At 38.9% G+C, this 16,890-nt stretch overlaps 1 pseudogene; it reads left to right on the forward strand.

Annotated features, from left to right (window-relative positions):
- The first annotated feature begins 3,234 nt into the window (after positions 1 to 3,234).
- On the forward strand, positions 3,235 to 13,048 carry LOC127448048 (leukocyte cell-derived chemotaxin 1-like; annotated as a pseudogene).
- The last annotated feature ends 3,842 nt before the right edge of the window (positions 13,049 to 16,890 follow it).

The following is a 16,890-nucleotide window of genomic DNA, read 5'->3' on the forward strand; positions in this document are numbered from 1 at the left end:
CCTAACTGTAGCTATGAAGGCAAAGCCACATCCCGCACATTTTTAGCCAATTTTGAAATCGCGCTTTTTTTCAGATCGGAAAAGAGGACATGTCCTGGAAAAACTGATGCATGGTCACCCTATGTAACCATTTATCAGTAGAACTGAAAGGATGTTAGTGGAACATATCACTCAACACAGGGGTAGAGGGGCACACAGTTATCATGAGAGGGCGCACTTCTGACAAAAAAATAAATAAAAATCCTCTCGTGCGACGCCCCTCTGTCATTTTGCGCCCTAGGCAACCGCCTATGTCGCCTATGTCACGGGCTGGCCCTGAGATCCATGGTTTTGCCATTTCCCGATATTGTCGATCAATGAGTGTCACAATCGGCATCGTCATATTTCATATCGTCGATATCCGATTACATTGTCGTATCGCCCAGCCATAGTGTGAGTAAATGAAATCTAATATATAAAATCTAGTCTCTATTAAACATGAAGAACACTAGGCTACTTATTTATTTACTTTTAATCACTAATAACTTTAAAAGCCTACATAGTCTAATGAAAATTCACAATAATTCGTACAACATGACTTGCTTCAAACAAACACATACAGAATGGGGGTCAAAAAATAGGTACGTGTCATTTAATTTAGGGCTGTGCCAATACTATCAAATGGAGTCATTCCTATGTTCCCAAGGTTCCCCAGATTTATATGGCACATAATGAACACATGACAAAGGGTCCTATGTTCCCAAGTTCCCAGGGTCCTATGTTTCCCAGCTCTTTATAGCTTATTAACTTATATCAGAAAAACAGGATGGGTGTTTGTATGTGCGTGTGGGCATGTTCAAGGAACTTTGCATGGAGTTGAACATAGGGCCCTTGGAAAATGAGTCCCTGACAACATAAAACCTTTTGAAAAGTTTACTTAACCCTCGTATTGTGCAAGAAAGGGGCATGCACCTTTTGCGTTCTTGGGTCAAATTTGACCATTTTTATATTCACCACAAAACACTTAAAAAAAACAATTATTTTTACCCAGTATAGTGTTTTACATCATAACTAACTTGTTATCAATTCATAACCACAAAATCTATATTTACTTTTTATTTTATGGCACAAAGGCCACATTTACCTTGTTGTAGAAAATCTCATCAAACCAAATAATCAAAAATATGGTCAAATTTTGACCCACAGAGAACACTGGTTTTTAATAGCATGGCATGCAGCAATAAAACATTCTGGGTAGTTTTGTGGATCAAACCCAACCCAGACTCTGAGAGAAGTTTGAGTTAAATTTCATCCACAGAACCATCTAGACTCTTTAATATTCTCTGCCGGGTCAGATTTGACCCGGAACACCACAGATGTAAAAAAAAAAAAAAATAAAAAATGGTTAGAGACCTTCAAAATCAAATAAAATGATAACCATTTGGGTTTGTTGTTTGCTGTTTTGAAGCCTTGTTAAAATAAAAATAAAATAAAAAAACTGGATAATATTTATGAAATATTTTAACTTGAAGCAGGTCACATTTGACCCGAACACAATAGGAGGGTTAATGTGTGTTAACAGAATTTTGAACTGGGGAACCTAGGACCCTGGGAACATAGATACGCTCCCCCATCATATATCGATATATCGCAGTACTTTTCCTCACGATATTGTATCGATGCTTTAGATACCGGTATCAACATTTTTATTCAACTATATGTGTATTCATATCATGTCCAACAAACACTTCAATAAAGACGAAATAGGTCATCTAAATAAGTGCAAACTCAGAGCGGCGTTTAGTGCAGTCAGAGACGCCATCTCGATTATTAAAATCCCAAAACCGATCTTTTACTCTATGTGCAGCACTTTACAATGAGAGTAAATCACTCACATACGTGACTTAAAATATCTGTAATTAGCCTGGTAATATTTCAGATTTCACTCATGAGTTCAGCTTCACATACACACACACACTACACACACACACAACACACACACTACACACACACACAACATGCACACTATACACACACACATACACACACACACAACACACACACACTACACACACACACAACATGCACACTATACACACACACATACACACGCACACATACACACACTACACACACTTACACACACACACACACACACTACACATACATACACACACACACAACACGCACACTACACACACATACATACACACACACACACTACACACACATACACACACTACACACACACATACACACACAACACGCACACTACACACACATACACACACACACACATACATACACACACAACACGCACACTACACACACACACAAACACACACACTACACACACATACACACACATACACATACACACTACACACACACACACACATACACACATACATACACACACACACACACACACACATACACACATACATACACACACAACACGCACACTACACACACATACACACACACATACACACACACATACACACACACATACACACACAACACGCACACTACACACACACACAAACACACACACTACACACACATACACACTACACACAACACGCACACACACACATACACACACACTACACACGCATACACACACACACTACACACAGAAGCACGCACACACACACACACACTACACACCACACACACACACATACACACACACACACACACACACACACACATACACACACACAGACGCACACACGCACACACACACACACACACTACACACACACACACACCACACACACTACACACCACACACACACACACACACAACACACGCAACACATGCACACACACTACACACATACACACACACTACACACACACTACACACACACAATACGCACACTACACACACACACCCACATGCACACACACTACACACATACACACACACATACACACACACACACACACACACACACACACATAAGTAACACATATATACAGTACATATATCTATCTATCTCTATATACACACATACATGCAATTTTTTTTTTACATCATATTTATTGATGGAATACATGGAATTTGTATATTTTTAAAAGCTAATATGTGACCAAAGTGATGAAAAACTACTGATAAAAAACATTAGCTGAGAGAGAATTTGTTTCATATGTAAGCAAAATGGACTTAGCTGACTTACTGTATACCAGTGTGAATTGGAATGAAATTGAGAGCATGTGAATCATAAGAAAATCGAAGCTTGACATATGCACCGTGATACGTATTGTATCGTGAGATGGCTTGCAATACCCAGCCCTAATTTAATTTGCATGTCCATCATGTTCCATAAATTTTAAGTATACACAATTTAATTAAAAAAAAAAATAAGATCACAGTTATGCTTTAATTACTGACACCAGGAGGAAGAAATTATGACAGTAAAAATGTATGTGGATTCTCTTGTTCCATCGGAAGAAACTTTGAAGGACCAGAGTTTTCTGAGCCCTGAAATACTGAGATTTTGTGGAGATCTTGCGGTTTATGGCAGCACCCTGCCAAACCAAGGGGTATTGCATATTTCCATTAAATACACCTACATCACATGATTTGAGTTTTTATGAAGCATGCATCATGTAAATACTACATACTGCAGAAATACTCAAAGTAGTATGTTGGGATGATAATTTGAACACAAGTGTTCAACACAAGTGTGTTTAAATGCAGCATTATCTGTCTCTGCTGTTTTTGAAGCATTACGGAAGAGAAGACATGTGACCCAAGTGAGACGACAGAATGAAGTTGAATTAAACCAAAGACAGTCGAGATGCAAAAATACCCCAAATTCAGCCACAAAGGAGGAAGATGTGCTGATGGGGTCAGCAGGATCCAATTATAATCCCGAAAACCCTTATCATGTGAGGAATGCATTCAGTATTAAAGCAACAGTATCTGCATTAGAGCTGGCCAGTTTATCGAATTATGACGATGTATGTGAGATAATTTTGCTGGCATTATTATAGTAAACAACGTTGTGAATATCATAATGATTTAATTAGATTTTTTGGCCATTGAGTGTTCTAAAGACTGTAATTGGACTCGTTTTACGATCCTCACGATTTTACGATAGCGAGTAGGAGAGCGTTAAAGGAATATTCCGGGTTCAATACAAATTAAGCTCAATCGACAGCATTTGTGGCATTATATTGATTACCACAAAAATTAATTTAGACTCGTCCCTCCTATTCTTTAAAAAAGCACAAATGTGTGTTCCAGTGAGACACTTACAATGGAAGTCAATGGGGTCAATTGGTAAACGTTAAACTTAAAGCCACTAAAACGATAAATATCAAGACATATATTAAACATTATGAAAAGGCTGAAAAATAATATATATATATATATATACATATTTTAGCCATATCTCTCAGCCCTAACGTGCAAATGCTAAAACTGCTGGTGCAGCATGCTTATTTACTTTACTAGGTCGGTCAGTCGACTCATTCGAGTCCTGCTATGTCATCACATATTGCTCAGTGTGTCTGTTTTCTCTCTCTCACACCAGCATAATCAGGAGGGTGACGAGAGGAGCATGAGCTTTGACCCCATTTTGGACCATCGTGGGATCTGCTGTACAGAATGCCAGCGCAGTCATACCCACTGCCAGAGGGTTTGTGAACCTCTCGGTGGTACTTGGCAGTGGCCTTACAACTATCACGGCTGTCGGGTGGTCTGCAGGGTCATGATGCCCTGCCATTGGTGGGCGGCTCGTACACTGGGTCTTGTGTTTCCAAATGACCCACTGTCTATTAAATCAAAATTCACCCTGTTTACTTTCTTAATGCATGCTTGTGGGGTTATAGTGCATGATTTGTCAGTTCTTATTATTACAAATAAAAACAAATGTTATCTTCGTAAACATTCATAAATATATAATATTTTGCTCCAGCTCTGAAACGACATTCCTTTTCGATTTTCCCCTCCAACCACGTGTCTTCATTCTGAAATAAAACGCCAATACTTTCCACGATCCAATCACATTATGATGGATAAAATCAAATCACATCCCACCACAAATTCTGCCTGTTGAATAACCTGAAACATGTCAGGCTGCTAAAGTAAAATGGGTTGCGAACGACGTTTCACGTTGACTTTAAAAGCAGAATTGTGGAACAAATGTAAGATATGGGTGTTTTTATTCCTTTCTCAATTTACAAATAAACATATACCTATAGCAATAGTAGCTAATGTGTATGTTTGAATAACAGACACATATTTATAAATATATAAATATCTAAAGGTGAAGTGGGTAATTTATGAAACACTAGAAGCAACAAATGGAACTGCAATCAGTTTGAGCGACCCGGCTAGGCACAACATAACAACATGAGCCCATCCAATGGCGTGAGTTAGGGCGGGGCTATCTGTTTGTCCAACCAATGGGAAACAAATGAAGTGTTTAAATCTTGTTTGGGAAACGTCACTATTTTTGCAATTCTGTTTGTGCATAATGCTGCAGAAATGATACCTTTAAAGCTGAAGTTTGTAAATACCATGGCAGTAGCATCACCAAACAGAATTAAACCAAACATTTTAATCTGAGTTACAGTGAGGCACTTACAATGGAAGTCAATGGGGGTCAATCTGTAAACATTAAAATACTCACTGTTTCAAAAGTATAGACACATGACGTAAACAATATGTGTGTTAACATGATTTTCGTGTGATAAAATCACCTACTAACCGCATCTGTGTAAAGTTATAGCCAATTTTACAACGTTGTTGCCATGACGAAGTAACGGCGTAAACCCTTACACCCTAAAATGCCATTTTACAGCTCAAATAACACACAAGTTTTAACAAAAGAATTAATGTATGTGTTTTTATAATATTATAAGCTTCACATTTCTGCCTTTAAACCCTCCAAAAATTGGCCCCATTGACTTCCATTGTAAGTGTCTCACTGTAACCTTGATTTTTGCTGCTTCTTCTTCTTTTTTTTTTTTTTTTAAGAAAAGAAAGGGATGAGTCAAAGTTAATTATTTATTTATTTTTGTGGTGATCAGCATTATGTTACAAATGCTGTCGTGTGAGCTTAACTTGTGTTGAACCTGGAATATTCATTAATAATTCCTAAAATAATTCCTTATTCCTTAATATTGCTTTTTTTTTTTTGTTGGTAGTAATCATTTAACTAATCCATGAGTTAACCCACTTTAATATTACAGTTTTTCTCAATTGCTTAAACACTATATCCAGGCTTTTGAACTAAAATGAGTCAGATTTGTTGAACTGTCACTGCAAAACTCTACACACAAATCCCTTCGTTTCTCATTGCCTACACCGTGTGGTCATTTAGAAAGCACTAGCATTCAGTATTGTTCGCTCAAGTCAGCACAGCTTGAGCTCAATTAGCACATAATTACCCAGGTGGAAACACTAAATGTCAAAATTGATCACATACCGATCAGAAACTTCCATAGATAGATAAAAGGGCCCAAGTCAGTTCATTCAGATTTGGAACAATGGATCCAGAGAGACGTGAAGGAAGACGTCGAGGACACCTGAGAGGAGGAGGATGAGGAGGAGGAAGAGCAGTAGGGAGTGGAGGAGAAGGAAGAGTAGGAGGTGGAGGAGGAGTAGGGAGAGGAGGAAGAGGAGGAGGTGGAGGAGGAGTAGGGAGAGGAGGAAGAGGAGGAGTAGGGAGAGGAGGAAGAGGAGGAGGTGGAGGAGGAGTAGGGAGAGGAGGAGGTGGAGGAGGTGGAGGAGGAGTAGGGAGAGGAGGAGGTGGAGGAGGAGTAGGGAGAGGAGGAAGAGGAGGAGGTGGAGGAGGAGTAGGGAGAGGAGGAGGTGGAGGAGGAGTAAGGAGAGGAGGAAGAGGAGGAAGAGGAGGAGGTGGAGGAGGAGTAGGGAGAGGAGGAAGAGGAGGAGGTGGAGTAGGGAGAGGAGGAGGTGAAGGAGGAGTAGGGAGAGGAGGAAGAGGAGGAGGTGGAGGAGGAGTAGGGAGAGGAGGAGGTGGAGGAGGAGGTGGAGGAGGAGTAGGGAGAGGAGGAAGAGGAGGAGGAGGTGGAGGAGGAGTAGGGAGAGGAGGAAGAGGAGGAGGAGTAGGGAGAGGAGGAAGAGGAGGAGGTGGAGGAGGAGGAGGAGGAAGGCGACAAGGAAGAGAAAGGGGAAGGAGACAAGCAGTCTCAGATGAAATTCGTGCCACTCTAGTTGACCATGTCCTTGTCTATGTTATGACTATGAGGGAGCCAGCACAACCAGAGCAGCCTCACTACGTTGTTGTTTGGGATAACGTCAGCTTCCATTGCGCTGCTCTGGTTCGTGAGTGGTTTACCAATAACCCAAGGTTTTCCAATCTTTCTGCCTGCATACACTCCCTTTCTAAACCTGAAAGAGGAGTTTTTTTCGGCATGGCAGTGGAAAGTGTATGACCGAGAACCTCACATCAGTGTTCACCTCCTCCAGGCCATGGAAGAAGCCTGCCTAGACATTTTAGTTGATGCATGCCAGGGGTGGATCAGGCATGCAAGAGGATTTTACCCCCGCTGCCTGGCTAGGGCCAATATAGCCTGTGATGTTGACGAGATTCTCTGGCCTGTCCCAGACCAAAGACAGGATGCTGAGGCAGAATAATTTGTTTGTTGTTGTTTGGTGTATTGTACTGTACAGTACATTAAGGAATAAAAAATGTGCAAATGTATACATTTGTTGTCTTCTGTTGAGCTTTTTGAGGGGGAGAACCACAAGCAACATAACTTATTACCGGTTTTTGTAGTATTGTTTTGAATTGATCTCACCAGTGTGTAAGACTATGTTATAGTGTGTGTGTTTTTGAGGGCTTGTGTGTCATGTCTGAGGGCAAAGTTTGGTTTTTCAGCAAGATTGAATGGTTTTGAGTGGAGAGCTTCATTTTGACCTGAAAACAAGAAGTTTGGGGAATTGGGTGAGAAGTTATGGATTTGCATTTAGAGTTTTGAAAAGGAGAAATAATTTCAAGAAATGTGTTTAAGCAATCGAGAAAAACTGTGATGGTCTGTATGACAAGATTTAAAGGGATAGTTCACACAAAAATGAAAATTCTCTCATTTACTCACCCCCATGATATCCCAGATGTGTTTGACTTTTTAGAAAAATATCTGTGAATTGAGATTTTTTTCTTTTGAAGCTCCAAAAATCACAGACAGTCAGAATAAACATCACCAATATGACTCCAGTCTTCTAAAGCGATATGATCGCTTTTGGTGCGAAAAAGATCAATATTTAAGTACTTTTTAACTATAAAGCATTGCTTCCGATCAGCAGCGGTATACGTGTGTGACGTAATCACGTTGGCATGTTCACGTGAGAACTGACGCATGTGCGACACACCCGGAAGAGCAGCGCTGTTTACAAGTGAGAAGGAGGAACGCTGTACAGTAGCTTTGTTGGTTTTGGTTTAGATCTGTATTTATCTGTTTCTTTACTCACAATGGTGTGTCTGTGTGCTCATCCTGGATGTCTCAACCGAGTGGAGAATGTGAGATTACCTCGGTATCCATGGCAACGCAAACACGTCACATGAGACACCACATGAACTCCACCCTCTCGTGAAGTGTTTGATTAAAGTTAAAAAGTACTTAAATATTGATCTTTTTCGCACCAAAAACGATCACGTCGCTTTGTAAGACATTAATTTAACATATGGATGACGTTTATGCTCACTGTCTGTGATTTTTGGAGCTTCAAAAGTTCTGATCACCATCCACTTGCATTTTAAGAACCTACTGAGCTGAGATATTCTTCTATTTTTCTTCAAATGTGTTCTGCTGAAGAAAGAAAGTCATACACACCTGGGATATCGTGAGGGTGAGTACATGATGAGAGAATTTTCATTTTTGGGTGAACTGTCCCTTTACTGCACCTAAAATTCAAAACAAGGCAATCTTTTTGACGCCAGGTTTTACAAATCATTAAAGATTCTGCTATATTTCTAAGTCACTTATTAAATGTATGCAAATTATTGAAGTTGATCATGATAACTCTTTGTACAGAAGCCCACAAGATGCTTTATGGAACATTCTCAAATCATCCTGGATAACATGATCATCAAGTTTTGTATAACATCATTAAAGCAAAAGGGCCACTTACCAAATACCACAACATTCTCAAATTATTGTGCTGATAATATATAAATAAAAATTAAAAGTATGCAATATTGCAGTATTTTCATTAGTGGTCTCAAACTTTTGGACTGCACTGTATCTGACAGCTCTTTACTCTCTTCATCGACTTGAACTAGCATGAGCTCAGAGCTACAGTTCCAGTTCCTGTCATGTAGTCACATAAATAAATGATGATATTTCAAATATAAAAAAAGACCTAATCCACTTAAATAATTTGAAGGCTGTCTAGTCCATGTCTTCATTTATTTATCTATTATTCATTATTTATTGTTTTTCTGCAAACAGTCAGGAAACACAGTTCCAAATGCATGATTTAAATGTAATGATGCATCAACCAAATCTCAAGGAGCTTTTTGCACCTGTAACACTGTTTTCACACAATCACACTAATGAGGTGCAATGCTTATCACACGATGCTTATTAAAAAATGTTCCTGTGTGATAGCAGTTCATGTTTCAGTCACACCACTGTTTTCTCACTGGGGAATCACGAGCAACTCTGTAGGAAATCAAATTGACTTTGGCATGAAGTGTCTGAGAATGTTCATGTCAGAGCTGAGCAAACTCACACCGCCTTGAGCAAATGTTCAGACTTTTTAGCATTATGCTGAGAGAGGAGTTTTTTCTCAAAAGGCTTGAGGATCATGGGTAGTTCAGTTTGGTTCAATGCAATAACATCTATTACCAGATGTACATTGATTGTCTCCTTGCAAAAGTACAAATTCATAAGTAGTGGTTGAACAAAGTGGGTTTTTCAATGGCTGATGCAGATACTGATAACTAGGAAGCAGGGTGGAATATATAATGCCAGTTTACTAGAGCTGTTCAGGCTGTAGCCCTACAATACAGAAGACAATTAGTATTTTCGAGCCATGAGATTTCTCTGGAATTTCTAATGGGTTTATAATATGGGAGTTTTGTATTAATAGGTAAAATAAGGTCATTGGTTAAAATTACTTGGAGAGACTTTTACATTGTGTTCTACAACATACACATCATCAAATGTGTTGCTGTGTTTTTTATGTTGCTAAATAATGACTACAACTATCAAAAACATATGAGTGTACGTGCTTGACAAAATGGACACAAAACAGACACAGCACCTGTTAGCAACATACTTCATGTTTGATGTGTGACTGTGTAATTTATGTTGTCAAACAAAACATGAAAAGTTTCTTTTTTTTTTCTCCCCTTCTCTCCCCAGTTTGGAATGCCCAATTCCCAATGCGCTCTAAGTCCTCGTGATGGCGTAGTGACTCGCCTCAATCCGGGTGGCGGAGGACAAATCTCAGTTGCCTCCGCGTCTGAGACCGTCAATCCGCGCATCTTATCATGTGGCTTGTTGAGTGCGTTACCGTGGAGATGTAGCGCATGTGGAGGCTTCACACTATTCTCCGCAGCATCCACGCACAACTCACCACACGCCCCACCGAGAGCGAGAAACACATTATAGCAACCACCAGGAGGTTACCCCATGTGACTCTACCCTCCCTAGCAACCGGGCCAATTTGGTTGCTAAGGAGACCTGGCTGGAGTCACTCAGCACGCCCTGGATTCTAACTCGCGACTCCAGGGGTGGTAGACAGCATCAATACTCGCTGAGCTACCCAGGCCCCCTATGAAAAGTTTCTTAAGTAATTTTAACCACATACCTTATTTTACTCAGATATCAAAACTCACATTATAAAAACCAATAGGAACTTCCATCCTGATTTAATGAAAATTGCGTGACCGTGGCAACATTTTTGCAAAGTGAAATGATGTGCTTTATTACACACTTTGCTACAGTTTCCCAGTGAAGTGTCCAGCGGGGGGCGCCAAAAACAAGTGAAATGGTGTCATAACCAGGCAAGGCTTTAAATGTGAATATTAGATAGATGTTTTAATGAGTAAAACGTACCTCCCTTCCCTAAAACTTTAACCTAAACCTGACCAATAGTGTCCTAAACCCAAATGAGACTTTAACAGAACAGACATCCTTACCCTTTACCAAAACCTAAACCTAACCAATAGTGTGCTAAAAGCAAATGCGACATGAAAAGTACATTTTCTGAAGCAACCATGTAATTTAGTGTTGCTTCTATGACATTTTCGTCTCACATGTCAGTTTGACTTATATCGCGTTCTTCCGAGTCCAAACTCCAACTCTACCAGATGAGCTGCCGCACAAGCTAATCACATTGGAATGAGTGTGTAAATGTAGGTGGGTCAGTAATACAAGCATAAAAATATATCATTTTTCAAATGATGTGTTAAAGTTAAAGCGTTTTGATATCATAACATTGCAGTGTATGAGTAATAGTGCAAAAAGTGTTTATAAAGTCAGAATCAGCCACTATACTCGTGATTTGTGTGAAAGTAATAATGTTGTAGCGCCTCTAGTGTTCATTTCACCAGGAAAATGCGACGAAACGTAGAGTGTGACACGTAAAAGTCAGTTTGCAAAAATTTAGTTAATTCTATAAGACTAGATTGCGAAATTCCAGCGGAAACCCATTGCATATTAGCATTACGGGTTGATCTAGAAACTGATGTTATGGTTGAACAGGCAATTGTTCAATTTAGGCAATTACACCTATAAACTGAAATTAAACTGGCATTTGTTTTACACGCAATTTACTAAATTCACTAAGTATATTTGAAAACATAAATTGTGCAGTATCCATTGAAAACACTGTTGTAGATAAATGGCAAAAAAATAAATGCCAGTAAAAAGGCAGCAAAGTCCCTTTCAAGGCAAGCAAGTCGACTTGGCCGGCATCTTTGGAACGCTCCCAAGCAGCTTTTTTCTATGGATACAAGCAGCATAAAAGTACAGCTCATGCGTATTTTAATGGGGAAAGTCTGAAACCTCAAGAACAGCTGGTCATAATTATGATCAAAGAACATTTTTTAAATCAGCAGTAAAATCTAAAACAATGGTATCATAAATTGTGCTTCTTTAGCACGGATCACGTAAAAAAACAACAACTATGTTTCAGGTCCAGCTAATGCACATGCACGTTCTTAAGATTACTGACAGATCATGTCAATGTCTAAATGATGATTGGCTCTTTTAGCTGTAAGGTGGGACTTCCGTTTCTACATCCACTATATTGGGTGTTCCAATTTCTCCCATTCATTTAAATACAAGTGCTCCATCCAAGGCTATATAGTCTATGAAAGGCAGGCATGACTCTCTGAAATACTTGATTCTGATTGGTCAGTTGCAACAATATTTTTGCATAAGTGACCTTTGTCCCACGTCTTGTTTCACATTTCTTTTATCGCTTCACACTCTTTTTCTTCTAACATAATATAATAAAATCAGCTCAAATTAACATTTCATGTTCATTAATTAAGTTATTTGGCATGTAGCTATGTAATAAGTGAGATAATGTACAGTCAGCTGCTCATTATCTCAAAATAATCCCATTCAGGGTGATATAAGACCTCTCTGTTTCACGTTGGGGGTCCTGAATGGGCTTCAGAATTCGTCAAAGTACTTTCTCTTTTGTAGAACTATGTGCTTTCTGACTATAGAAAACAAGGACTGATGTTGTCGGCTTGTTAAGAGGAACAAAACGAGAAATCTGCCCTGCTTTTCACCTGCCGATGGTGATTACCACGTCTTTGTAGCTGATACGACAATCTTTCCGTAGGCTATATAATATTAATCCTGCACCCACGCTTGCCAGACGCACTTAAAGGAAGGTGACAAGCGTGACATATCCAGGACCTCCTGATGATTGGAGCTTCTGCACGCAGACAGTAAAAGAGTCACTCAGAGTCGCTGGGAGGGGGTTTGGAAGATCTCCACCTCTGCACTTTCACTGTCATGATTATTAAAGAAAATGAGAAATGTAAGACAGGCTGTTTTTTGTTTTTTTACCTGACAGGGATTGCAGTACTGTGAGATCATCATCGATGAGTGCATGTGATATCGAACATGTAAATCAAGAAAAGCACTAATAGACAATTACATCTGATTATTTCAGAGACAGCTTCATGCTAACAAAAAATAAGACAGATTTGTTCACTAATATGTTCCAAAAAGTAGTGAGCTGCCATCCTATCAACTGTCTGCATATACAGTACATGTCTACCTTCAAAGTACTCCTCAGGCCAAACATGCTCTTTGCGCTAAGAAAAGATTGATGCAGTTCAAAGAAAAGAGCAGAACGCAGGTGTCTCGAGATGCGATTTTAAAAGTTTACGGTCTTTTTAACTTGACACAGCATCTAAAAAACGTGAAAGGTGCGATACAATGGTGAAAGACATCCGGCTGGTGCACGTTTACATAGAAAAACAATTGAAAAACAGCGTAAAAGGATGCAAAAATGCGCTCTGAGTGAACTGTCACAAAGGCCCTTTTACACCAGATATTTAGATGCATTTCTGGCGATCCGTTCTAAATGGGACGATGTTAAAGACAAAGGGGATCCAAAACGTTTCACTTCAACCACATTTGGAGCTGGTCGAATGTGATCGAAAATGCACGTGAGCACATTGGGCTCGTAGTGTAAACGCTCATTCGTTTGAATGTGTTCGAACAGCAGCGAAGCTCTGCCTACTCACCTGTCAATCAACCGATGCACTAAAACAAACGTTTAAACTTCGCTGGTTATGCACTGCTAAGAGCAAAAACAAACAATTTGATTGGAAAATTTGAAAACGCAAATACATATACATGCACAAGAACTTCTTCAGTGTGTCTGACATAAACAATCAGTAGCCTAACAGATGAAAAGGGTAACACTTTATAATAATGGTCCGGAATTAATGCAGGATTAATGAGTAGTACTACATTAACAGTTTAGTTACTACTATTAACTAATATGGAAACATGATTAACTAATCAGTAAGTAATAGTGAACTGATGACTGAGGTAGTTCACTGCTAGGTAATCAGTAATTACTGAATTTGATTTTCCTCATTGAGAACTATTAACTAACTTTGGCTAATTTAATATAACTACTTATTAATTACTAATATGTCCAATAACTAATAACATATGTCCAAAATGTGAATGATTATGTTTTTATTGTGAACATGATCATGAAATGTGCCTTCAGAGAAACATGCGCCTCACGTGTGTTCTTTGCTGGAATTAATTTATGAACATAACAACTCTCAAAATCATGGCTACAGTGTCTGGTAGAGTATCATAGTCAACTTACAGATGGATGTGCCCAACATGTGTATTCCTTGGGATATCTCTTCTGTTGCAAATTATTAACTTCGACAGGTTAGATATTGCTGGAGGCCTTTTTAAAATAATTTTGGTAACCCATAAGTAATGAGTCAAGTGTTACCACATAAACATGAAGGAATTACTAATTATTTTAAAGTGAGGGTCATGGTAACACATTATTAATTAATGAATACACACTTGAATATACACCAATTTTTTTTTTTTTTTTACAGAACATTTTTAAAATGAATGTTGTATTCATAGATACTGTAGGTTAATATTACAAGAAGTGTTTAATTATATGTGAAGTGCATTTTGTTTTTCTGAGTAACTTAATGGATCCAATAAAAAAAAAAAAAAAAGAATGAGTGTCTGGTCCATCAAGCTTCTAATCCAATCAGGGTTCACCATATTCAATGCTTGCGCTGAAAACTAAAGAAGAGCGAGTGCGATTTTGCTCTGCCATCCCGTCGATCCGCGTGCACACGGTAAACATAACATACATTCTTTTCTGTTCAGACCAAACATAGGCAAAGGAGGAAACGTCAAATTAATTTGAAAAAACTGTACGTATTTACAGAGTGGGCTGTCTAAGGCGGAAGTACACAGGTGGAATCGGCCTCATGCTGCATGCCGGTTTTCTCTCCATTTTCCGTTGAAACTTTTCCTTTAGACACATCATTTTATTATTTTACTTTATGTTAAGAGATAAGACTTTTAAAACATGTAGTAACCTTGAGCACCAGCAATTAAAAGCATTATACTTCTAAAGGTTTGTAGCCAATGCAATTATGTTCAATTATTTCAATGATTCATAATTCAATGCCAGAATTTTTTTTTTTTTTTTGAATGTCTGTGAATGTTTGTTAACTATCTGTTTGATTAAATGAATAAACTGTAGGAACAAACACTTGAGTATTCATTACTAACTTACAAGTAACACCTCAGTTAATATTAATGGCTTATAATGTGTTTTCACTTTAGAATAATGGTCCAGATAACCTTTAACTCCCAAGGAAGGAAACAGTAAGCTCTCATTAATTAATAATTTGTTACCATGACCCTCACTTTAGAATAATGGTCCAGATAACCTTTAACTCTCAAGGAAGGAAACAGTAAGCTCTCATTAATTAATAATTTGTTACCATGACCCTCACTTTTGAATAATGGTCCAGATAACCTTTAACTCCCAAGAAAGGAAACAGTAAGATCTCATTAATTAATAATGTGTTACCATGACCCTCACTTTAGAAAAATGGTCCAGATCATTAGTAATTCCTTCATACTTATGTGGTAACACTTGACTCATTACTTATGGGTTACCAGAATTATTTAAAAAAGACCTTCAGCAATATCAAACATGCAGCAGTTAATCATTTTTAATGAACAGAAGAGATATCCCAAGGAATACACAGGTTGGGTACATACATTCCATATTTCTGCAAGGTAAGCTGACTATGATCATGGTTTAACCACCATAGACATTGAGGGGGACATGTTATTAGTTGTTACCAAATGAAATACTATACACTGTGCACTTATAGTATGAATTTGTGGTGGTGGTGTAGTGGGCTAAAGCACATGGGTGGTAATCAGGTTGCTGGTTCAATCCCCACAGCCACCACCATTGTGAACTTGAGCAAGGCACTTAACTCTAGGTTGCTCCGGGGGATTGTCCCTGTAATAAGTGCACTGTAAGTTACTTTGGATAAAAGCATCTGCTAAATGCATAAATGTAAATTTAAAAGTGTAGTATTGTCCGAAATGGAACACTTAACATTCTTTTACATGCGATGTGTTGCTGCTAGCTTTTGCGCATTAGCCAACCTCAGTTCACCAATTGTATTTCAAACAAATTCAACTTACATTTTTGAGGTGCTGTCTTTACTGAGGTTTTGCTAGCTGCTACATTCTCCATTATTTACAAATTGTTTTGTCAGATCAGGAATGCAGCCAGGTAACTCCACCACTTCCACTATGTACAGACTGTCAGCAAGCCGTGAGCGCTGAAAACATGAAGTGTCCAACATTCCACACTCCGTTTTGACGGTTGAAGAAGTGCATCATCCGGGTACTTATACTACACTTCTTTATGTTGCATTTTCAGTGTAAACATACTACTCACACTACTTACACTACATAATGATGAAGAATAGTGCAGAAGTGTGCGGTTTGGGATGCACCTATAGTTCTTTTATGTTTCTTTTTTGTCTTTTTGGAGTTTGGCAGGCCCTGGTCACTGTGCACTTTCGTTGTATGGAAAAGAGCAGTCTGAACAAGTCATTTTCGAGTGAACTATTCCTTTAATGGATTATAAGATCTGCTAACCAGTCCTACTGACTCCCTCTGAGTGGGATTCGAACCGGGGTCTCTGGCATGGGAGGTGGGTGTGCTAACGAGGAGGCTAAAGGCTAGGGGAGTGAGGTTTGCACATACTGCACAGCTATCATGTACCAGCTGGCTCCCGTTACACAACCAAGGGTTAAATTCGATCTGTTCCTCACACCAAGCAGAATGGGGCTATTCGCCCACCAGAAAATGAAAAATCTAAAATGTGGCCTCAGTAAGAGAGCTTGGTGACAAACCAGA

This window comes from Myxocyprinus asiaticus, chromosome 11 (assembly GCF_019703515.2).
Source record: "Myxocyprinus asiaticus isolate MX2 ecotype Aquarium Trade chromosome 11, UBuf_Myxa_2, whole genome shotgun sequence".
NCBI classification, from domain to species: Eukaryota; Metazoa; Chordata; class Actinopteri; order Cypriniformes; family Catostomidae; genus Myxocyprinus; species Myxocyprinus asiaticus.